Here is a 24,269-nt window from a genome sequence, read left to right as displayed (position 1 = left end):
TAAAGGCCTCAATTATACTGAAGGAAAATCTTTACAATGATAGCATTAAGCAATATACTTTTCCTTGATGAGTTACTTGGTACAAAAGAGACCAAAGAAAGGCATTGAAATTTGAAAAGTGTGAGTCTCACTTTACATAAAAAAAAAAAAAATAAAAAAAAAAATATAAATAAATAAATAAATCAGATTTGAAGGGGAGAAATTTGCACAAGGCAAGAAAGGCTAAGCCTCCTTAGAGCCCATGGCCTAGAGAGAAAAGTGCAGCCCTCAAAGAGAACTCGGCCTTGCCAAATTAGAGCTTCAAATGCTCACGGGCTCCCTTGAAAGCTAGTCTTGAAAAGAGTGCCCAAAGTCCTACAAACAACTTGTTAAATATTTTGAATAATAAATCTTGCAAGCTGCCACAAGAACAATTTAAAGAGGGTTGCAAGAAAAACCAAGTGTTAGCTATGAAATTAATCAAGAAAATTGCAAATGTGTATGTACAATATTATTTACAAAGGCTAAGCTAAAGAGTATGAGTAAACTCTCCTCTTTGCTTAGCAATAACTTGGCTCTAAGATAGCAAAATTATAACAATGGAGCACAATATTTTGAGAGATAAATATTAAATGAATTATGCTTGAAATATGAGCCCAAAGCCCAAAAAATCCCCGCAAGACAATTCGAAAGATGAGGCTTTGGAAAATTGACAAATGTGGGTTCTCCTTCAAATATTTCAAGTGTGGGTTGGTTCCTCCAAGAACTTCCCCACACTTGAAGCTTGATCCAAATCTTCCACACAACTTCATATAGACAAATTAGATCCATATGGTTTAAATCACATCTCGTAATGAGAAAAATTTAGAGATATATTGGACATCAACTAAAGCATTTTCTATCTAAAGCAAGTAAATAAACCTCATGCTAATGTAAGATAGTTATACATTAACACAACTTGGACAGCATAATGGAAATAATTGCACAATGAAATAAGTAGAAAAATGAAAGCAAGAGATCAAGATATTACCATACAAGATGAGAATAACACCTCAAATGTAACACCAAAGTATTTTGTATTAATTAGAAACAATTGTGTACAATCCAACAAAGTTTCCTTAGCCCGTCTCAAGATTACAAAGTAAGAGCCCAAAGCTCATATAAATAAGAGTGTGAGAGCTAATCCCAAGGCAAATGGGTGACAATCCCAATGCCAAACCATGTAAATCGAATCCCACAAGTGGCAAGTCGAATTTCCCCAATGAGGAGTACGCATTCCTTGAAGAGGCTCACATTGAAGAGGATTGTGGACATGTGGGAGAGTAAAGTGGAGTGGTAGGAGACCACTCCACCTCACTCAAGTGAACTCTATCAAAACTCCAACCAAACTCAAGACTTTTGCTTGAAACTCGAGCTAGCTTCCACAAATCATGGGATATGTCACTGGAACTCGTGGTCAACTCCTTTAGAAGTTCAATTTGCTTGAATTGTGGCTTATGTGGAGTCCACATCACTTGGTAACTCAACTTTGACCTTTAGATGAATTTCCACATCATTTTAGCATGTGTGGATATTTATTTTTCTCCATTTACTTAATTGCTAGGGTAATTTATTGCCACATTTTCCACTAAACTTAGGAAAAGTGGGTTTTGAAGGTCTAGAAATTATTTTTTCAAAGTGTGTCTTAGTAGGAAGTTAAAGGTGATAAGTGTAATTTTGAGCACACATACCCCATACAACTTCTCTAGATCTCAAACTCACCTACAAGATCTCTATTGCACTCCTGGATGAGCTTATCTACGCCTGTTAAAATAAGATCGTCCACATATAACACCAGAATAAGCGACTCACATCCAACAATAATGTAGTAGAGGTTGGGGCCTGCCTCACTCTTGGTGAAGCCCAATCCTTGAAGGTAATTTCTATCCGAGAATACCATGGTCATGGACCCTGTTTGAGCCTGTACAAGGTTGTCTTGAGTCTACATGCATGTGTATTTTTGCTACATGTCTAAAATCCCTTCGGTTGCTAAATATAAATGTTAAATTATGGTATGTTCTATGCTTAGAGCAGATTAATTCTTTTCTTCTTATTAACCACTGATTATTAATCACATATACATTAAGTAAAGTGCAGATAGAACATTAAACGATCGACTGAAAACAAGCCAAGACAAGAGACAGAAGATGTGGCGGCTAGCCAGGGACAAACCCCAATGTGGGGAAACCCTTTGATCAAATCTTCTTTTATCTTCAATAGTTCAGAAGAGAGAAATAATACAAAATTAGAATTCTGTAATTTTATATCAGCAGCAGCAAACCCTAAATCAGCAACAACAAACTTAGTCAAATGGGATGAAATTGACCTCCAATATGCTTGGTCAATTTCCCTGTCAACTGGTTTTCGAACAACCTGAAGAATCAGCCCTTAAACAGCCCCAAATACACAGTGAAACTGCAGTTAACTGAAGTCAACTTGCTGCCCCAAACTAGGGCAGTCAACGTTGGTCAAACTTGTGGTTGGATTCGATTTTCATGCCAAAAACTGTGGCCTGCCTAGGAGAGGCAACCACACCAAAACACACTCTTTTAAGGTCAACGCTTGGACAATGTTGGTCAAAGAGACCTTCAACAACTTCTGCGTACTCCTTGCCCTACTGCGTCCTCCTCCTTCCCATGTGAGAGCTGCTCCTTGTATAACCCAAAGCTAAGGAGAGAGAGAAGAATGAGTCAGATGAGATGAGTTGAAAATGAATCAACCTCACTTGTATTTATATTCATTGGGCATGTGTGCCACACATTTAACTACTGGCCGACCTTGACAATTTGTCAAGTAAATACAAATAAATTCATATCTCAATAAATACTTGTCGGAATCAGATGATCTTTAGATCAATCCTACACCTCTCGATAAGAGGAATCTAGGAAAAATACAACTGCCATAAATGAGATGACCCACATGGAGTTTGGCCCTAGTTTCCAATTTTAACACTCCCTCTCAACTAGGGAGAGCTCCATCTGCTAATCCGTCTAACCGTAGGTACTGTCCCAGCCATCAAATGCACTGCCTTGTGTTGCTGGCTCGACCTTGCTCTGCTCTGCTGAACTTTGCTCTACTCTGCTCTGTTGAACTATGAAGAAGAAGAAATGATCGAGGATATACCATCCTCCACTGACCCGAAGTCAGTCTCAGAGTGTGTCATACCACTCTCACTGATCCCAGATCAGTATCATTGATCCCAGACCAATGGAGGTCATCCTAGCATAGGGAGTGCGGTAGATACAATGATGTGTCCATCGATAGTACTATTAATGGTCCCTAACCCCATTTCCCTACTCATTGATCAGATGAGAGGTACTTCCCATGAGTCCCAGATTGCATGGGTAGGATGCCTCGATAGGATAACTAATCATCCTTTCCACAAGAGAACGAATCGTCATGTCCAATAGTCGTCACAGGAGAACTAATCATCCTGTCCACAGTCGCCACGAGAGAACTAATCATCCTGGCCCATAGGAGAACTAATCATCATGTCCTATAGTCACCACGGGAGAACTAATCATCCTGTCCTACAGTCGCCACGGGAGAACTAATCATCTTGTCCCACAGGAGAACTAATCATCCTAGCCCACAAGAGAACTAATCATCCTGGTCCACAGGAGAACTAATCGTCCTGTCCACAATCACCACGGGGTGTCATAGGGGAAGGTTGAACCTTTTACTCTGTTCATAGTGTACCATCAAGGGATGGTGAGTCGCCCTGTGGTCGCATGTCACTCCAAGAAGTACCCCACGCCCCCTAGAGCTCCCAGAGCTCAATATATGCATCATACATGACCCTCATAAGAGGGTCTCTCAACGACACCAAGTCGTTCTCAGAAAGTCGGGAATTTGACATTTCCCAGGGGCTTCATCAAAATGTCGACGACCTATTCATCTATATGTTGGACCGTTATTGCTCCCCGCTATACCATATCCTAGATATAGTGGTACTTGATATTGATGTGTTTGGAGCGATCATGAAATATGGGATTCTCTGATAGAGGAATCCCACTCTGGTTGTCACACAGGATCATGGTAGTATCCAATGTGAATCCAAACAGCTCATTGAAGAGATTTCGCAACCAGACCACCTCACAAGAGGCCATATTAGCAACAATGTACTCTGCCTCGGCGGTGCTCAAAGCCACCGACTTCTGCTTCCTGCTCATCCAGGCTATCGAGGCAGATCCCAAAGAGAAACAGCACCTGAAAGTGCTCTTTTTGTCCACCACACTGCCTCCCCAATCAGCATCGGTATATCCAAGTAGTCTCACATCTCCGATAGTGTATCTCAACCCATGAGTGATTGTGCCACGAACATATCTCAATAGATTCTTGGCACCAATCCAATGTGTGTGGTGAGGCTCAACCATATGTTGACTCAATGTGTTGACTACAAAGAATATATTCAGACGGGAGTTCACCAAGAACATCAATGCTTCGACGAGTTGATGATACTCGGTAGCATTTCGTAAAACAGGTTCGGCATCACTACCGCTTAACTTCTTGAAGTCAAGCTCCATCGGGGTAGTCACAGGCTTGTAGTCCACCATACTAAATCTCTCCAATATTTTCACCACATATTTTCCTTGAGATAGGAAAATCTCCCCTGGTTTTTGCTAGACTTTCAGTCCTAGGAAGTAGTGCATCAGTCCTAGGTCTTTCATTTCGAACTCGGAAGCCAACTCCCTCTTACATTTGAGAATGAGAGGGTCTGCACCTGTTAGAAAGAGGTCGTCAACGTACAACACCAGTATGAGAGGTTTTTCATCTTCAAACTTAAAGTATAGGTTAGGGTCGACTTCAATCCTTGTGAATCCCAGCTTCATCCAAGTAGCTATCGATCTTCTCATACCACGCTCGGGGTGCCTGTTTCAGCCCATAGAGGGCTTTTTTCAACCTACACACGTGAGATTCCCGATCATGAATCTCAAATCCTTCAGGTTGTTCCACATAGACTTCCTCTTTAATCGAACCATGCAAAAACGCGATCTTGACATCCATCTGATGTAGGTTCCATCCTTGCGAAGCAACAAGGGCTATGATTGAGCGGATGGTGGTATATCGGGCAACAGGTGCAAAGATCTCTTCATAGTCTATTCCTTACTTATGAGAGAAGTCACGAGCGACAAAACGAGCCTTATACTTTTCAACACTTCCATTAACTACATGCTTTATCTTGTAAAGCCATTTCGAGGTGACAACTGCTTTATCTTGGGGTCTCGGGACCACATCCCAGACATCGTTTTTCGTCATGGACTCATATTCCTCAGTCATAGCATCCTTCCATACTTGGTGCTTGACAGCTTCTGCAAATTATGAAGGCTCATTTTGGATGATTGTGCTCATGATGGTCAAGTATCCCTGATACCTGGTCGGCTTCTTACTTTCTCGAAAAGTCCCTCTAACCCAGCTTTATATTAATACACATTAATATTTTTTTATTTTCCTAAGTTTAGACTTAGGAAACCATTAAAAATATTATTTATTTTAATATCTCCTTCACCGGGTAGAATTTCCTCAAAACATTTCTAAGTCTTGGAGATCTCATGTGCTCTAGCCTCTCCACCAACTTTCATGGCTAGAGCACATTTGATGCTACCCCAAATCAACACTCCCTCTTAGCGAGGAATGTGCTCTAGTAATACTCAACCACTGAGCATCACCCTGATCATCCAGCACCAGTACCTGTGTTGATGCTTGGCCTTCCTACCCAACATCTTTTGCACTGCTGCATCCTGTATTGTTGCCCATGGCTCTACTACTACCATTGCTACATATGTACAACAACTCCCTCTGCATCTGTGTTGCTTGGTCCTTCCTCCCAACACCGCATCTACACTACAACCCTCTCTCATCATGCTGCATCATGCTTCCCATAACACTACCACTGCTACTACTGCACTGCAACTCAGTTACTAAGACGATGGTAATTGATCTACCCAACTACTGACATCCTTTTCAAGCTAGAAACCCTCATGATGCTGAAGCTCTCTCTGCTGCTATCATGTGCTCCCTCTGTTGCCGTTGCATTGCTACAACAAAATTTGTGCCTCTCGCACCACTGCAAACACCTTTGTGCCTTCTTGCACTGCTGCAACCTCCTCTGTGCCTCTCGCACTATTGCAACCCTCTTTGCGTTGTCAGGGACTACTGCACTCTAGCACTCTCTGTCGCTCCATCCTCATCCACTCCTACTGACATCCGCCATCCTGCTACTGTCACTTCAGGACTCCCGCAGCCAGATATGATCCAAGAGTTTAGGTACCTCAAGGATCTTGCCCCTCATCTCCTGTAGTCCTCCTAACTACAACTCGCTGTCTCCCCACCTCTTCTCTAAAGGTACATGAGCACTCATGGCATAATCGTCATCATCCTCTACCTCCTTTTCTGCCTTAGTTGGAGCTACCTTGGAGTCAAACACCCCTCCCTTATTCTTCTTCCTAGGACATTGGGTTGCATAATGGCCCAGCTCCCCACAGTTGAAGCACTTAATCTTGGAGAGGTCCTTTTTCTTCCTCTTCCCTTGCTGCCCTGCAGATGCTAGAGCCGCATCCTCTTTCTTGACCCAGGTTCCTTTGCCACTACTTCCCACCTTGGTCAGCCGTCTGATCTCTTCTTTGCGACGAGTTGCCCATAATTCTTCCCAAATCGGGAAGATTCTCTCTGCCCAAAATGCTTTGGGTGAATGTCTCCCACTCCTCGGAGACTGCATTCAGGGCGGTCCTCACCATTAACTCTTGATTCGGTGTGGCCCCTATGGAATTTAGTTGGTCCTGAATCTCCCTCAACCTGCTGGGGAAGTGATCTATCTGCTCCCCCTTCTGCATCTTATACGATCGCAGTTCATTCTCCAACAACGTCTTCCTCTATACAGAAGTGCCCTGATACAATGCCGTCAAGGTGTCCCACATCTCCCTTGCCGTATTCTTCTCGGCAATATGTTGCACTACATGATCCTTGACCCCATCAAGGATTATGCACTTTGCCTTAGCCATCACATCCTCATACTTTTTGTTATCAACTGGATCGACTGGGATAGCCACTGTTCTCAAGGCGAAGGCCTTGATGTGATGCCTATCTAGAACAGACATGATCCTAGCCTTCCAGATGACAAAGTTGGACACCCCGTCTAGCCTATCATGATCCCTCAGTCTGTTCATGGCCATCTTTGCTCTTCTTTTCGACTCCTCTGAGTCTCTACTTCCCTCCTGGAAGTTCTCTCTTCGACTCCCTCTGAGTCTCTACTTCCCTCCTGGAAGTTCTCTCTTCGACTCCCTCTGAGTCTCTACTTCCCTCCTGGAAGTTCTCTTCTAGACTCCCTCTGAGTCTCAATTTCCCTCCTAGAAATCCTCTCCTAGACTCCCTCTAAGTCTCACTTTCCCTCTTGGAAATCCTTTTGCCAAAAGTCGAATGATCTCCTTTGCTCCTGCAACACTAATATGGATTTCTTGACTAGAAATCTGCCTAGGTAGCGACTCCCTTCTACCTTGGTTTTGTCTCGTTAGGTACTGTTTTGCCTCAATAGTAATAGCACCCCACCAGCTTCACAATCCATAATTTGCCCACAGCTTCCTATGCCCCAGTAACTGAATAATTGAGCCTCTAGGCTCTGCGCAATCCCTGTTGAATCGATCCACTTGCCAACTACGTCATTCATACTTGGCTGAGCAGAATGACATGGCAATTTGTGAGCCTCTTCTACCTCTCACTGCTTTTGCCTTGGCCCCTTCTTTGGCTCGAACTGATGACACAGGCCCTCTACGTCACCCCTTATCTGTTGCTCTTAGGAACAACTTTTGTCACTCGGTACAGTTGTTTTTGCTGCAAATTCTCTGATTTAGCTAGTGCCTTAAGCTCTCCTGTGATCTGCAATGCTCTGATACCATGTTGAACTTTCTAATTCAACCCGTTAGAAATTTTCCTACACTATCTGGTTCATTTCACCTACTTGTTTAATTAATGGACAAGTTATTTAACCATATAAATACTGAAATAAACATAATGTAGTCTCAACCATCTACAGATCATCAACTGAAAGAAATAGACAAACACACAAGGGAAACCATTATTTTTGGATAATTGTCCCCAGAAAAACCCAACTTGGGAAAACCGGTGTAGCAGATCTAAGGATTTTATTATTAAGCAGCTTTTCTTGAGTAAAACTGAGTGCCAAATTGGCTCACCCGACAAAGAAATCTATCTGGCAGTAATACCTCTCTTCAGAAGTAGATATTCTGAAAGTCTACTCCATGAAACTCTCTCCAGCACCTCTTTGAGGCTCTGTGTCAGCCCCCTGGCCTCTGCGTCAGCTTAGAACCCCCTTGTGTCAGCCTACAGAGGCTCTACGCTGACTTCTTGGCCCTCTGCGTCACCCACACAGGCCATCTGCGCGGTCACTCTGGCCCTTTGCGTGGCTCCTGCGGGCTCTGTGTCTACCTCTATGCTGGTACTCTGGCACTATCTCTACCTCTCTACTATGCACTCACTGCCCCTCGCTGCAACTCTCATCACTGGTTCAATTTTTCTTAGCAAACCCCGCTCTAGAAAATTGAACTGACTGATCAATCTGGTGTATCTCCAACTGACCCTCTAGCCTCCTCTTATACTTTTCCTATTGAGTCTTCAACAGCTGAGATTACATCTCTAATCAATGGCTAAGATTAGATTTGGCTTGATCCATGTCATTTAGAACCTTCTAACCCAGTTTTATATTAATACCCATTAATAATTTTATTTTCCTAAGTTTAGACTTAGGAACCCATTAAAAATATTAAGTATTTTAATATCTCCTTCACCGAGTAGAATTTCCCCAAACCATTTCTGGGTCTTGGAGATCTCATGTGCTTTAGCCTCTCCACCAATTTTCATGGCTAAATCACATCCGATGCTACCCCAAATCAACAAGATCCCCTAGATCCTCCACATCACACATAAGTCGAGACTGTGACTGTGTTTGCTATGCCGAGACATAGATCTTCAAGACTGTAGGGAGGTCGAGACTTCATCTTTGTACCCATCTGAAAACCACAGAGATGCTTGTCTGAAATCTGTCTTTCTATGGTGACCCTAGCCGCATATGTATAGTTGTTGCCCATCATAAATAAACCGACTTGTCATGTTGAACAAGTGTGTCTCCATATGTGAGCCAACTTGACTTTCTTTAATTCAATTTGTAGGCCGACTTCTTCAAGATGGATTGTACTTGTCTTTGGAGGGCTTCTAGACATTTCTATAGACTTGTATACATTAAACATAGGCTCAAGAAGAGCTCTTCATACATGACATTAATTCCAGACTTTAAATGACAAATCCTATTATTCTAAAATCACTTGCTCATGAAACCCATGAAACAAGTTTACAATCATAATTTTGTTCTCTTTATTAGATCATTTACATCAGTCATAATTACGTGTCATTATGAAGACCGAACCTAGTTACACTTCCTTCAACACTCCCTCTTAACTAGGGAGGTATTCATAATGGTACTTGGTCATTCTCAATCTGAAGAATTTCTCGTAAGAAGAATCAGACATAGACTTCCTCCTTAAGTGAAACATGCAAGAAGTCGGTCTTGACATCCATTTGATGTAAATTCCATCCTTGAGAGGCAACAAGGGCAATGATTGAACGGATGGTGGTATATCAGGAAACTGGTGCAAATATCTCATCATAGTCCACACCTTCCTTTTGAGAGAAGCCTCGAGCAACAAACCTGGCCTTGAACTTTTCAGTACTTCCATCAACTCCATGCTTGACCTTGTAGAGCCATTTCGAGGTGAAAAAAATTTTGTCCTTGGGTCTAGGGTGCCGCATCCCAGACATCATTCTTCATAACCGACTCATACTCTTCGTTCATAGCATCTTTCCAAACTTGGTGCTTCACAGCTTCTTCGAATGTGTGAGGCTCAGTTTGAGCAATGGTGCTCATGGCAACTAAGTACCCTTGGTACCTGTTCGACTTCTTACTTTCACGAAATGCCCCCCTTGGTACAATATGTCTTTGGGCATCTTCGAGAGTGTCCCTAAGCCATGAGGGTCTCCTTTTTGAGGAGGAGGGCTCATGGAGAGGTGGATCAATGGGATCCATCAATCCTTCAGCATCGAGCATCGGCTCATCCAACGATCCTCCTTGCTTTCTTATATCTTCTTCTTGTCCTTCCTTGGAATATTCCTAATCTTCCCAAAGGAAACATCTTCATCGAAGGTGACATCGTGACTTATTTCCACTTCTCTTTGACCAACCACATAGATTTTATATGCCTTTGAAGTTTCACTGTAGCCCACAAATGTTCCTTTCTTCCCAGATGCATCCAATTTGCTTCTCTTTTCTTTCGGCACAAGAAAAACACGGGGCTACCAAAAATCCTAAAATGAGAAACATAAAGTTTCTTACCGGTGAAAACTTCTTCAGGAGTTTTGGAGTCCAATGCTTGATGAGGGCAACTATTTTGAACATACACGGGAGTGTTGGCAGCTTCTCCACAAAGGAACTTCTGAAGGCCTTGATCATGAAGCATGACATGAGTGGCTTCTATAATAGAACGATTCTTCCTTTCAGCAACACCATTTTGCTCAGGAGTATATGTGGTAGTAGTCTCCCTCTTAATGCCAGCTTCTCTACAATAGTCATTGAACCCATTTGATTCATATTCGATTCCATTATCGGCCCTCAATATTTTGATCTTCTTCCCTGTTTGATTTTCAACCAAGGCTTTGAAATAGAGGAACCATGTGAACACTTTGTCCTTCTTATTCAAGAAATAAATCCAAGTTTTGCTAGAGAAGACATCCACACAAATAACATAATATAAATATCCTCCCAAAGATGTCACGGGTAACATACCAGATAAATCAGAATGAATCAATTGCAAAATGTCGATAGTCTTGCTATCAGTTGATGGGAATGGTCCCCTTGTATGTTTTCCTTCGGCACATGCCTGAAAAACACCTTCATGTTCTACTTTAAATTTGGGCATACCTGTCACCATCTTCCTTGCATCGGGTAGGCCTTTATAATGAAGATGAGCAAATCTTCGGTGACATAATTCAAATTGAAGAGATGTGATGCAAGACATAGCTCCCAATGGACTTCCTCCAACTTGATATAGGTTATCAACCCTAAATCCAATAGTAAATGCTTCTTTGAAATTTCTTTTCCAAGCACGTACCTTTCCATCAATGAATGCCACCTTGAATCCTTTGTCGTCCATTGTCGAGATAGATATCAGGTTCTTCTTTAGATCAGGTACATATAGTACTTCTTGTAGATGAATGGTGTTACCTTGATTCAATTGAAGAGTAACATTCCCAACTTCTTTCACAGGATAGGTGGCATTGTCTCCATGAATGATTTCCAAATTTGTATCCTTTTCTCTTAGATTTGAAAGAGCTTCCTTATACCCAGTGAAGTGCCCTAAGGCACCACTATCAATCAACCAATTTCCCAAGGTATATGGTGGAGAGGCAGTAGAGAGGGTAGATATAAGATAAAATTATTTTTGCTTGTTATCTACAACATTAGATTCATCATACCTAGAGTTTCTTGATCTTTTGCGAGGTTGACCATTTCCATGTTGAGTAGCGGGAGCATTCCTTTTTCCTTTGTTGTTGAGCCCGCCATTCCTTTGATTGTTGTTGCCCCCGAAATTGTTGCGGTTGTTGTTGTCATCATGTTGAGGTGTATCCCTTTTATTAGGACACTCCTTAGCATAGTGGCCAAGCCTGTTACAAATGAAGCATCTTCCCTTTCTTCCATTTTTGAATCCCTCTCTTCCTTGGCCTTACTTCTTTGGACCTGAATTGTTCTTCTTTTTAGCATGAGCGGAGAATGCAGTAGGATCATTCCTATTTGAAGGCATGTCTCTCTCTATGATCCTTCTTTCTTCTTGAGTACATCTAGTCAACAATACATCAAAACCTAGAATCTGGTCATTGTTTAGGATAGTAGTGTTGAACAAATCCCATTCACGAGGAAGACCTCCAAGGGAAATGAGAGTGAGCTCCCTGTCAGTGATAACTTCTCTAATTGATAGAAGATCATTTTTTATTTCGGTGATCCCTTCTTTATGTCCTTCAACTTGTTCTTGAGAAAGAGTACTTGGTTTGCATTGCTAGCTTTAAACATGCTAACCAAATTGTCACACATCTCCTTAGATGTGCCCAAATCAGAGATGTAAGTAACTAAATGCTTATGAATAGAATCCCTGATGATCTTCTTAGCTTTGATTTCACCTTTCTTGTACTTTGTCTTAGCGGCAGCCGGTGAATTTGAAGGAGGTTCAACAATCTTTCCATGCACAAAGTCCATAGCATCATGCTCTTCTAAAGTCAAATCAAGAGATATCTTGCCTGCATGATAATCAAACTTATCATTGAGCTTGTCATTAGATTTGAAGTAAGATGAGGAGGACATTGAATCTTGTCCTTCTGCAACAAATCTTAGTGATTTCTCTTCTCACTCTTGCTCTGATACCATGTTAATTTTAGATAATAATGGTATGTTCTATGCATTAGAGCAATTTACTTCAATTTTTCTTATTAGCCCAATATTAATTTCCAGATTAGCAATCACATTAACATTGATAGTAAATGCAGATAGAACATAAACAATGATCAGAAGACAAGCCAAGGCAAGAGGACACAATATTTGGCGGATGCCATGGAAAAACCCCAATCTGGGGAAAACCCTTTGATCAAATCTTCTTATTATTGTTCAAAAGTTTAGCAGAGAGAGAGAGAGTACATCATACAAAATTTACTTGCCCAAACACTGTCAAAATAGTCTAGTGAAACTGCAGTCAACAGGATGCCCTAAATAGAAAGTCAACGTTGGTCAAACCAACATGAAGTTTCCTCCAAATAAGCTTAGTCAAACCCAGTCAACTCAGCCTCCAAAGACAGTCTGAATCAGACCAAAACAGTCCTGAAATTATCCTTCAAACTTGGTCAACACAGAGTCAACGTTGGTCAAACAGCGACAAATTCCTCAATTTTTGTTCCACTAGATGCGGCTTAAAGAAATCAAATTTCCTGCCTAAAAAACACAATCAAAGGAGGAGGTTTGACCCTCAATCAACACTGGTCAACGTTCCTAGAATTTGCCCAAAACAGAGCTGAAATTTTCGCCTGTAATTTCAGTCAATGCATGAAGAAGAAGATGCTCCTAATTGTTGTATGAACCAATGAGAAGAAGAGAGAGAAAGATGAGTGTTGATGGTGTCCAAATGAGGAAGAGGCATCTTCTATTTATACACAATGTTGAGGGTGAAGAGACACATCTGTTGGGCTTCATGAGCCTACATTAGACTTCTGGCCGACCTTGACAATTTGTCCATAGAAGAAATATATTTATAATTCCATTTCTACTTGTCAGAATGAGATGATCTTTCAATCAATCTTGCACCTCTCGGAAAGAGGAATCCAATAAAAATATCATCTCCATCATATGAGATGTCCAAGGTGGAATTTGGCCCTAGTTTCCGAATTTAACATGGAAGATTGTAGGCCAGTTCTCACCCCAATGGTGACAAGTTGAAAGTCGAGGATAGAAGACTCATCCAAAGATGCGGATCAGAGGATGTATAGATCTATGATTGGTAGTCTTCTATATGTAACATCTTGTAGGCCAGATGTGATGCAGGTAACCGGACAGGGAGCACGATTACAAGTAGCACCAAAAGAATCTCGTCATTGCAGTGAAAATAATCTTTTGCTATCTTAATGGAACAACAGAATATGGGCTATGGTATCCTCGAGGAAATGAATTAACCATTGTTGCTTATACATATGTTGATTGGGCAGGAAGTGTTGATGATCGTAAAAGTACTAGTGGAGCAACTTTTTATCTAGGTGGTTGTCTTGTTTCATGGTTAAGTAAGAAGCAGTCATCAATATCCTTATCCATAGCAGAAGCAGAATATATAGCAGTGGCAGCTTGTTGTACGCAAGTTCTCTAGATGAAACAAACCTTGCAAGATCTTCAAGTGAAGTTTTATGAGCCAATTCCAATCTTCTGCAATAACACCAGCCATCAGTGTCTCCAAGAATCCCGTGGTACATTCAAAAACGAAACACATTCCAATCAAGTACTATTTTGTTAGAGAACAAGTTGCAAAGAAGAATATCAAAGTGGAATATATTGGAACAAAAGAACAAATTGTTGACATCTTCACTAAACCATTGAGAGATTTGAATATCTTCACCAAAATCTTGGGATGCTACCAAGTTCCATTACATTGTTCTATTATCTCGTCAAGTAGATAGTGGGAGTTGAGGTAGGTTACAGAATCGTCGAAGACGCAGGTTGTCAGGGGGAGTTACCCTTTTCCATTGATGACAAAGGCAGAGAAAAGCTTTGGCAACGTTAAAAGCATGATGTCAAAGGGATTTATGATCATAGGGGGAGTACTTGCATTGCCATCAATGCCAAGGGGGGAAGATTGTTGATAGGTGGTTGTCATTGATGTTAAACCAAGAAGCACCAAGAGCTACCCCAATCTTCATCGACAAATTTGGCATGGAAATTTGTGGTTTCTTGTCTCCTAATCACTCTAGTTAGATTCTCCTCGAACAGATATTTCCAATGATATATGGTAGCCCACACAGTTCTTTAGGGTTTGAAATATATTTGCATTTTAAGTTGAAGACCCAATCAGTGGGCCAAAACCCCAAGGGTTGGTGATATGGCATTCTTTCATTGGTTGTTTGTCCTCAGTGCTCACACATCAAGCATAATAGTTGTTTATCATATCTTGTTGAAAAATCATCTTAAGCAAGGGCATAATTAGTGTATTTGCATCATGGTCAAATTCATCCACCAAAAAGGGCAGTGGCTTTCTTTGCTTAGATAACCAGACATGCACACATTTAAATTTTAGTTCTTATGTCCCCTCCAACGTTCGCCTATTGAAACCCCTCATAGCCTAAACCTATCCCTATAAATATAGGCCTAATATCCCTCACATGTATGTGCGAAAATGATTATCATTTGAGCTATATACTCTCTGAACTTTTCAGCCCTTTGAGGAGTCAATGCAAAAATCTAAAGTGGGTTAGGGTCTTATAATTTATGTTTTGGTTTTGGTTGAATTAGGGATTCGATGATCTTAGGGATACAGTTTGAAATTTCGGCCCTCATTCAGGGCTCATTTATGTGTTCCTCATCATAGTTTTGGGCAGAGATCTTGGCCTCGTTGGACTAGTCTATTGCAGGTCAGTGCAATTTATCTCTTCTCCAAGGATTCGTTGATTTATTACAGGTGGAGGTTGGTTCTGGTCCTTTTTATTCCAAATCCGAACATCAACCAAGAACGAAGGACTAAGGTTGATTGTGCACGATGATTATGGCATACTTGTGACTTCAGCTCTTTCATTAGGGCATCTATTGCAGAACAGCGAAGGTAAATTCCTTGATTTGAACGCAGTCGATGGGTTAATAGGTCTCGGATCTTGCAGAAAGGCTTAATTTCTAAGAAACAAAGACAACTCTGGCATCTTAACTATGTCTGTGATCTCTGCAATATACATGAGCACTGAATTTTGGTAAAGAGATCATGGCAACAAAGAATTTGGGGTCTCCATCCATTGCAAGGTTTTGCTTCTAAATCAAGAGTAGCTTTCATCTCCGAGGTCAAATAGATCTTCTTCTCATATGCAGTCTTAATCTATTAAGCCTACAATCTGAATTTACAAGATAAACAAGGTTCATTTCAGATTTGTGCAACACAATTTCTGAACATGACTTCTGGACATATATACATGAGCTCTGCCTAGAAATCAATCTGACTTTACAGAAATAACACTTGGGTCATTGATCAAAAGAATTAAGTTTGAGAACTACTTATTGCAGAAATTGCAGTGTGCCCTAACCATTAGTCTAGCAAAGGGAACAGTATCCATGTAAGTCTCTCCTTTGACACTTGTTTTGGAAACTATCTTGGGTTCAAGTTAGTATGATTTTGATTGTTGTTTGTTTCAGATTTCATTAATATTCAATCCTTGAGGTATCAATGTTTTGTTAGGTTTTGGATTAGATCAAAGTCAGTCAACTACTTGTCAAATCTTGGTTGTTGTTTGATTAAATTCTGATTCAACCCTTTTGATTCACTTCTAGGACACATTTGTAAGCTTACTTTACATTGTTTTAGAAGTTTAGGACTGATGAGAAAAAGTGTCACAAGTGTTTTGCTTTTGCATTGAAGGTCTATCTATAATATAGTTTTTGCTCTAACGTTCTATCAGAGGATCCACTCGATATTCTATTTTGCAGGCAAAGGTAAGTTTTTTGGTTAAGGGGTCATATGTTTTTATTTTCTTTTGGGTATTAGGATTCGCCTTGGCACTACTCCTCTTGCAGGTACAATTGGCTCAATATAGCAGACCCTTAGGAAGAGTAATTCAAGGAACAACACTCAAGGGACATAGCAAAGGGATCAGGACAAAAGAGCAGTAGAAGGCAGAAGTAGTGACAACAAAACAAACTGAGCAGCAGCAAGGGTCACCAACAAGACTAGTTTGTATAACAATCTTGTATACATATTGTAAAGAGTTTGTCCTAGAGTCCTTTTTATAAATTGAAGTCAAGCAATGTACATCATTGTAATATGACCATTGTCCCTAATTCAGGAGCCCAAATTTTGTAAAGAGTCTGTGTCATTGCCTGGAATTGAAGAAGGCAAATTTGTTTTGGGATAAGGGCTTGTATTGCAGTTGGGAAAAGGGTTCTTGGTTTGTCGGGGCAAGGGTTTAGGTCCTAGTGTTATTGGTCAGTCAAAGAAAATCATTGAAATATCATAGTAACATGGATCATTGTCATTGGAATAGGAGTTCACACCTTTTGTATTTAATTTTTGTTTTTATAAAGTGGTAGGGTGTTGTTAGGCAGGTGAATGAAATCAACTTCAAGTTGGGGTCTGTAAATACTTTAGGGTGGTAGGGGTGGTGCTAGAGCGAGTTGTGGCTCACTAGGGTGTTGAGGCATCGTTTTCACGTTGGGGTGTCCTTCGAGTGGGAGCTGGAGAGAATATTTTTCTAGAATTCTAGGAAGCTGTAGCTTTCTTTTAAGTTGGGGCAGAAGATTAAGGAATTTATTAGAAAAGCCTTCAGTGGTTCTTGACCCAGAGGGGGTTTTCCACTTAAAAATCTTGAGCCTACTGTCTCTATCTTTCTGTATTGTTGTTTACTACTTTACTAAATAATTGTAATACTGTTGAAGATTAACTAATGCTCTAAAAAAGATTAATTAAGTGCTAATTGTAAGAAATACTAATTCACCTCTCCCCCACGCCCGCTCCTCCTCTTAGTATTTCCAACACATTTTTCTCATATATCAACAATCTCATAGCCCAAATGACAACCGTGTACTTACTATTAACTCATAGCTCAAATGAAAAACACGTATCCTCAATCTCTTAGATCAAATGTAATTTATTTATGCATTTGTAACTTTTTATGTTGCCTTTCACACTGCTACTGCTTGCCTTTGCTAGAAAAGCTTTTGGATAACAATGGGCTTATTTGAATTATTTTCTCAATGTAATTTCTTATGTATCTAAAATCTCTTAGTGCAAATGACAATCATATATCCACAATCTCTTACCAGAAATTTTAGTTATGAATGGATAAGCAGACTTCTGTGGTTTCAAGTTTTTGTGCACAACAGACTATTAAAGACTCTAAAGTCTAAAGTATAAACTTTAAAGGCTGTGATTTCATGGAATATTCCCAAACAAACTACTTTATCCGATGTTTAAACTTTTAGAATATAGAATATTTATATTAAGATTGAAAGTACAGATAGAAATCTTTGTGAAAGGTTGAAAGCATCTGATGGAATTTGGTTTAAAAACATTATAATTAGAGTCAGACTCTGCAAACATTGGTTGAATTGGTTACCTTCTTATGTATCTAAAATCTCTTAGTGCAAATGACAATCATATATCCACAGTCTCTTACCAGAAATTTTAGTTGTGAATGGATATGCAAACTTCTGTGGTTTCAAGTTTTTGTGCACAACAAACTATTAAAGACTTTGAAGTCTAAAGTCTAAGCTTTAAAGGCAGTGATTTCATGGAATATTCCCAAACAAACTACTTTATCCGATGTTTAAACTTTTAGAATATAGAATATGTGTATTAAGATTGAAAGTACAGATAGAAATCTTTGTGAAAGGTTGAAAGCATCTGATGGAATTTGGTTTAACAACATTATAATTAGAGTCAGACTCTGCAAACATTGGTTGAATAGGTTACCTTGTATTTTTCTGTTTATCCTAAGTACGAGATTTTGGATGAGTACTGTATTTCTCTGTAATGTTAGCATCTGGTTTCTAAATTCTGACAAGTTTGAAAATGTGGCGTTTGATGGAAGACTTGTTAGTTATTACCTGCACAATTGCTCTTCTAATTTCAAGAATTTTATTTTATTTTATTTTTCAGTTTCCATTTACATCAACATCATGGCAACTTCAAGTTCATCCAATTGTATTGGGGAACAAGAAATTGAATTTGCCCCTAAAGTTGATCCAAAGTCACCACTTTGGAAATATGTGACTATTGTAGGGAAGATCAAAGGAGGGGATCATTGACATGGGTTTGCAGTGAGTGTCAAAAGGAGTTTAAGGGATCATACACTTGATTTAAATCACATTTACTTGGGTTAAGAGGCAATGGGATTCGAATATGCACTAGCCAACCTAAAGAGAATGGACAGAGGGAAAAGATTCAAGCAAGGAAAAACTTGAAAAATATCAGAAAGAACAAGACGAGGCAGATGCTAAAGCAAACGAAGCAAATCGTACCTCTAAATTCAAACAACCAACAAGGTTGGGAGCATCCTCATCAAAGCCTCCAATTCCCTCTTATGGAATTGGCTACCCTGATTCATGTTGGAATATGCAAGTGGTAGCTTATTAATTTCAATTTTCCTTAACCTTATTCCTTTCTTGTGAACTTTATTATTTTTGTTGTGTTTCTTTATTAGATCTTCTTCATCAAACAAATATCAAGAGCAAAATAAAGACATTGGACACAGAATTTAGGCTCTAAGCTAGGGCAAAACCCCTCCAAGGGGAAAACCCAAAAACTCTTCTCTTCTTATAGAATCTGCGTCAACTGAAACAACAAAGACCCAAACCCTAGACCAAGTCCTCCTCCAAGTACCAAATCAGCCCTTCCAATATAACCAGCTTCTAGTTGCAACCTTGACCACATCTTATGCCCTGCAATTTCGTCCTGCAACTTCGTCTTGTAATTTTTGACTTGGAGTTGCTGTAGAAACCCTAATCCAGCTTCTTTAAGAGTCCTTCATTAAGCAAGATATATCCTCCCAAGGTCAACAAGGTCAAGATAGAGTATTCTCTCCTCCAACAACTAGATCCTGCACTCCGCTCTCCTGCAATTCGGACCTGCAGTTTCGGCCCTCTTTGTAGTTGTAGAAACCCTAGATTTTCACACATGTGAGAGAGATATAGCCCAAAAACAAGTTTTTCCTTCACTTCACGGAATCTTCTTGCCTTCTTGAACTTCACTCCTCCTTCCTTGCCTTTTATAGCTTTAGATTTAACTTTTCTTAGGAGATCAAGCTTGATGAGGGAGTGAGTGCCAAATGAGGTCGAATTGTTCCTTTATATAACCTTTCCAAGGGGTCAAATTCCATCCTTTAGGCCGACTTGTATTTTGGAGGTTTCCAAGACTTTCTAGACTCAAAATAAATTCTTTTACAAAATATATTTTGCCTGCAAGGGTCTTATAAACATGACGTTGACTCTCTTGACTCATGACAATAAATCCTATGACCTAACAAACCCTAGAAACATGAAGAACATGCTTTTACCTAGAAGAGCATGAAACCCATGCTTTATAATAATAACTTTTTATTTTCTTCTTTTGTTTATTACATTAAATACATATTGAAATGAGTACAACAACAATTATGAAGATCAAAACTAGTTACATTTCCAACACTCCCTCTTAACTAGGGAGGTATTCATAAATGTACAACTAGTACAACATCATTCTCAAACTGAAGAGTTCTAATAAGAAGAGTCGAAATAATAAGCCAAACTGTAAGCATCAACATTATGACCAATATTGTCCTTGAGGCCTAACAAGACAAGCTCAACTTCATTCGAGAGAATTATGCTGGGAAGCTTTATGTGTGACACCACACTACCTCTACAAAGCACATACCGCATCCAGATGTTCAGAAGGTATGTCCTTTTAGGACTATTCTTATCCTGGAATTCCAAACCTAAATCCTCAAAGAATATCAATCCTCTTCGACCACTCTTATCTTGGACACATGTTCTATCCTCAAATAGTGTCGGTTCCTTTCCTTTCTATGATGTTATATCCTCAAGGAAACCACAAATGCTTATCCAATCCTCTACCATTCTCTCTTCAAGTCCTTCACTTAGACTTACGACTATTAGCCCTAGTCAAATGTATGACATATGAAGAAGTGAATGCACATGTGATGTCCAACATCCCTTCCTCTCAGCCAGAGAGGATATCCCTATTCCATTTTGATTGGGGAATAGATTCTTGCTCCTATTCAAGGAGATCATTTTACTCCTTCTCAAAACCAAGGGAGATCCAGACTTCCTTTCAATTTTGGTTATCAACACGACAAGCCTTATAGCTTGTCTTTATAAGAGTGTCAGTTATTTCTTCTTCATAACTGCATGGCTCCCTCTTTTCTTCGCATCTTTTGTATTGAGCTTGCTTTTCTCTCTAGGTATCATGGAGCCATCTTCTCTCTTCAATATTGTGATAGGATCTAGGTCATTTCTCTTGTTCATCCCTTTCATCTTGTCATCATAGATGAAGGTTATCTTGAGCCCTTCCAAACTTCAAGTTGATCATAGCTTCTTCATGAAAGTGACCCCCCTTATTGACCTTCAGGTTATCTTCTCGCACTGCTACCTTTCAATCCCAAGATGAATATCTTGAATTTATACTTGCTAGGTATCCAATGTTGAGCTTGCCTCAACATTCTTCATATATCCCTGCAATATCCTTCGAAGTAGCAAAATAATATGTTAACCAGATAACCAAAAAACAATTAAAATTAGACTTACTTCACCATGATGACCTTCTCATCCAAGCCTCAACATCCTCATTGACCATCTCCACTCGAATCTTCCTTCATGCATCAGAGTGCGCAAGGATTGAACTTGATTACCAAGTTAGAACCTTTCTTCTGGAGATTATACTAGATGTTAATCATTATTATACATAATTCTTTAATTATCCTTGAATAAGTCAAATTTCCCCTTTTAAACATCACATAATCACATAAGGCATGTTACAACACTTTCAATATGCATTCCTATGCTTCTTATTCCATCGTCTAGCTATGAGCCTACAACCTAGCCCATTGCATTCCTTCATCACTTAAAAAATATTGTTTCCACACTATGTGGAATGTATACTAACCTTGCCATCATGCTTCTCCCAAGAACCTCCCAAGATGGTGGTTCTTATAGGATCATGATGATCCACCTTAGCAAGATAATTGCCTCTAACGTAATGTTAGATAATGCCTGGATGAATAACAATATGCAAAATGGTATATTTATCTATCTTTAAAGACTAGATGATTTAAAGCAGCTTCACCAAGTAGACTCTAAGTATGCTAATATCACATGCTCCTCTCTATGATGTTATACATAATCAAGACATTTCTAGAGTAAACAACAACGCATAATATTCTAAAGGAACGACCAATCTTTATAAAGAACCTAACAGACAAGGTGTCTTCTTCAATAGTAAAGATCTTTCACATATTCTTTCACCGGCTTCTTCTCAGGTTCTCCCACTTCCTCAACCACACGAGCCTCGCTTCTTTCCTTTCTTTTGTTGTTTTGTTGGTTTGGACAATCCCTCTTAAATTGTCCATACCCATTTGCACTTAAAGCATTGAATCTTCGACATATCTTTCTTCTTGGACATTCTAAATTTTCCCTTCTTCAATTTCTTGACTCGAGCTATAAAGGCTTGAGATTGTTCATCTAATCCAATGCCATCCTTTGCCTTGATCCTTGTTTCTTCCAAGATGCATTGTGCCCACAACTCATCCAAATGAGTTGAATCTTTCTTGGAGTAGATACTTGTTGCAAAGTTTCTCCATTCTGGTGGCAATGTATTTAGTACATAGATGGTCATTTCCGAATGGGAAATTGTTTCTCTAAGCCCCTACAAGTGATCTCTTAATTAAGAGATCTTCGTTATAAAGGATGTCGTGTCCTCATCGTTTGATTTCTTCATTTTCGACAATTTTGTCAATTTATTCCTTAAAGACATCTTTTGTCCTGACGTACTTACAGAGTACAAATTCACTAGCTTATCATACATGGCCTTAGAAGTTTTCAAATTTGCAACAAATGGAACAAGAAGGTCCTTAATGGATTCAATTATGATCCTTTGTGCCCTTACTTCTCCATTCTTGTACTTTGCTAGTTCCTGAGTCTTGTCTTTGCTAGGTTCAGTAATTTCACTAGTAACATATTCCATTACCTCATGTTCTGTAAGTGCCAGGTCAATACTTTTCTTCTAGGATAGGAAATTTGATGCTCCAACGAGCTTATTGCTTTCCTTGCAAAAAGAACCCATATGACCTGTAGATTCAGACATTGAGTAACAATATGATACTTATTTGATGATCAAAAGTCTTCCCTTTTCTAATGATGTCTCCAACTAGCTTGAGGCTTTCAAGATCTTCACAGAGACTTCAATGATGACTTTGAAAAGTGATGATTCTAAAATTATTTTATGCTTCTTCCAGGGAGGTCTTCCAATGAGTCTTCAACTAGATCCTTTTCTCAAGAGAGAACAACAACCTTCTTGAAGTCTTCCTCTTCAAACTTTCTTCTAATGAGGAAAATATTTATATGACAAATATTAAAATAAAATTTTAAGTTAATTTTTTATTATTATCAATTTTATGAAATAAATATATATAAATTAATTATTTTTTATCATTTAAAAAATTCAAACATTTGAATTAACAAATTCTTTATTGATATAAATTAACCATATTTTTTGGTTAAAGAGATGAATCATTGAAATTAAGCGGGAGTGTTGAAGAATGTAACTAGCTTCGGTCTTCATAATTATACTTGTCAAAAGAAAATTTTATTATTAAAGAAAATGCCTTATTAAAGCATGGGTTTCATGCTTGGGTCAATGTTTTCTAGGTCAAAGTCCCCATTGAGGGATTATAGGTTTTGTCTTGAGTCATTAGAATCATTGTCATTATTATTAGTCCCTTCTTGGGCTTTTGTGTCATGTAAAAATAATTATTTTTTAGTCAAAAAGGTAATTTGCCACATCCACATGGTTAGTTTCCTCGAATGAGGATGTCTCAATGTCTAAACTCTCTCTCATCGGAGCCATGTAGCCAGTGTACCGATCTGGTGATCTCCTCTGTTTGCGTTGTGATGTGCGTGCTCCCACATTCTCTATAGCATCATGCAATAATCTGTTAGCCTCTCTGGTGTGCTTTCTCCCATCTCTGGAAGTCTCTACATGAGTGGGTGTTTCCACTCTTTGTTCCTCTGCACGTGGCTGCTCCACATCATCTTGAGGTTCCTTTGTAGATCACGAAATTGGGATTCGGATTCATTCAGATTTTGCTCATTTTATGGGACCAAAGGGTTTAGGTGTTGGTATTATTTTTATGTGGAACAAGACCAGATTAAGTCCAATTAATTGGTGGAACTGCTATGGTGGGGAACTTCCACATATCCAAAAATTGGCCATCAAGATCTTGTCACAGGTTGCTAGTTGCTCTTCAACAGAAATGGACTGGAGTCTATATGGATTCATCCATTCGGTGAAGCAAAACAAATTGCGCTCCAAGAAGGTTGAGGAACTAGTGTATGTTCATTCGAACCTTCGCCTCCTGTCACATAAGAGTGACGAATACAAATTTGGGCCCACCAAACTATCAGATGTGGAACCATAGTTGCCTGACTTAGATATGATGTTGAATTCCATGTCTCATATGACTTTGTTTGATGAAGAGCCAAGTTAATCTTAATTAACAATGGTATGTTCTATGCTTAGCACAATTACTTCAATGTTGCTTTAGCAGCCCAATGACAATTTCCAATTTAGTTTTCCAATAACAATCACATTAAGCATAAATCGTATTGAGTCTTGACAACAATTGTAGATAGAACATGAACAATATAAGGAAAAGACAAGCCAAGACAAGAGGACACCAGATTTGGCGAATGCCAAAGA

Source organism: Pinus tabuliformis, chromosome 5_1, assembly GCF_031772625.1.
Source record: "Pinus tabuliformis cultivar Carrire ecotype Pingquan chromosome 5_1, CPIR1, whole genome shotgun sequence".
In the NCBI taxonomy this organism is placed as follows: domain Eukaryota; kingdom Viridiplantae; phylum Streptophyta; class Pinopsida; order Pinales; family Pinaceae; genus Pinus; species Pinus tabuliformis.
This window is presented reverse-complemented; position numbering follows the sequence as displayed.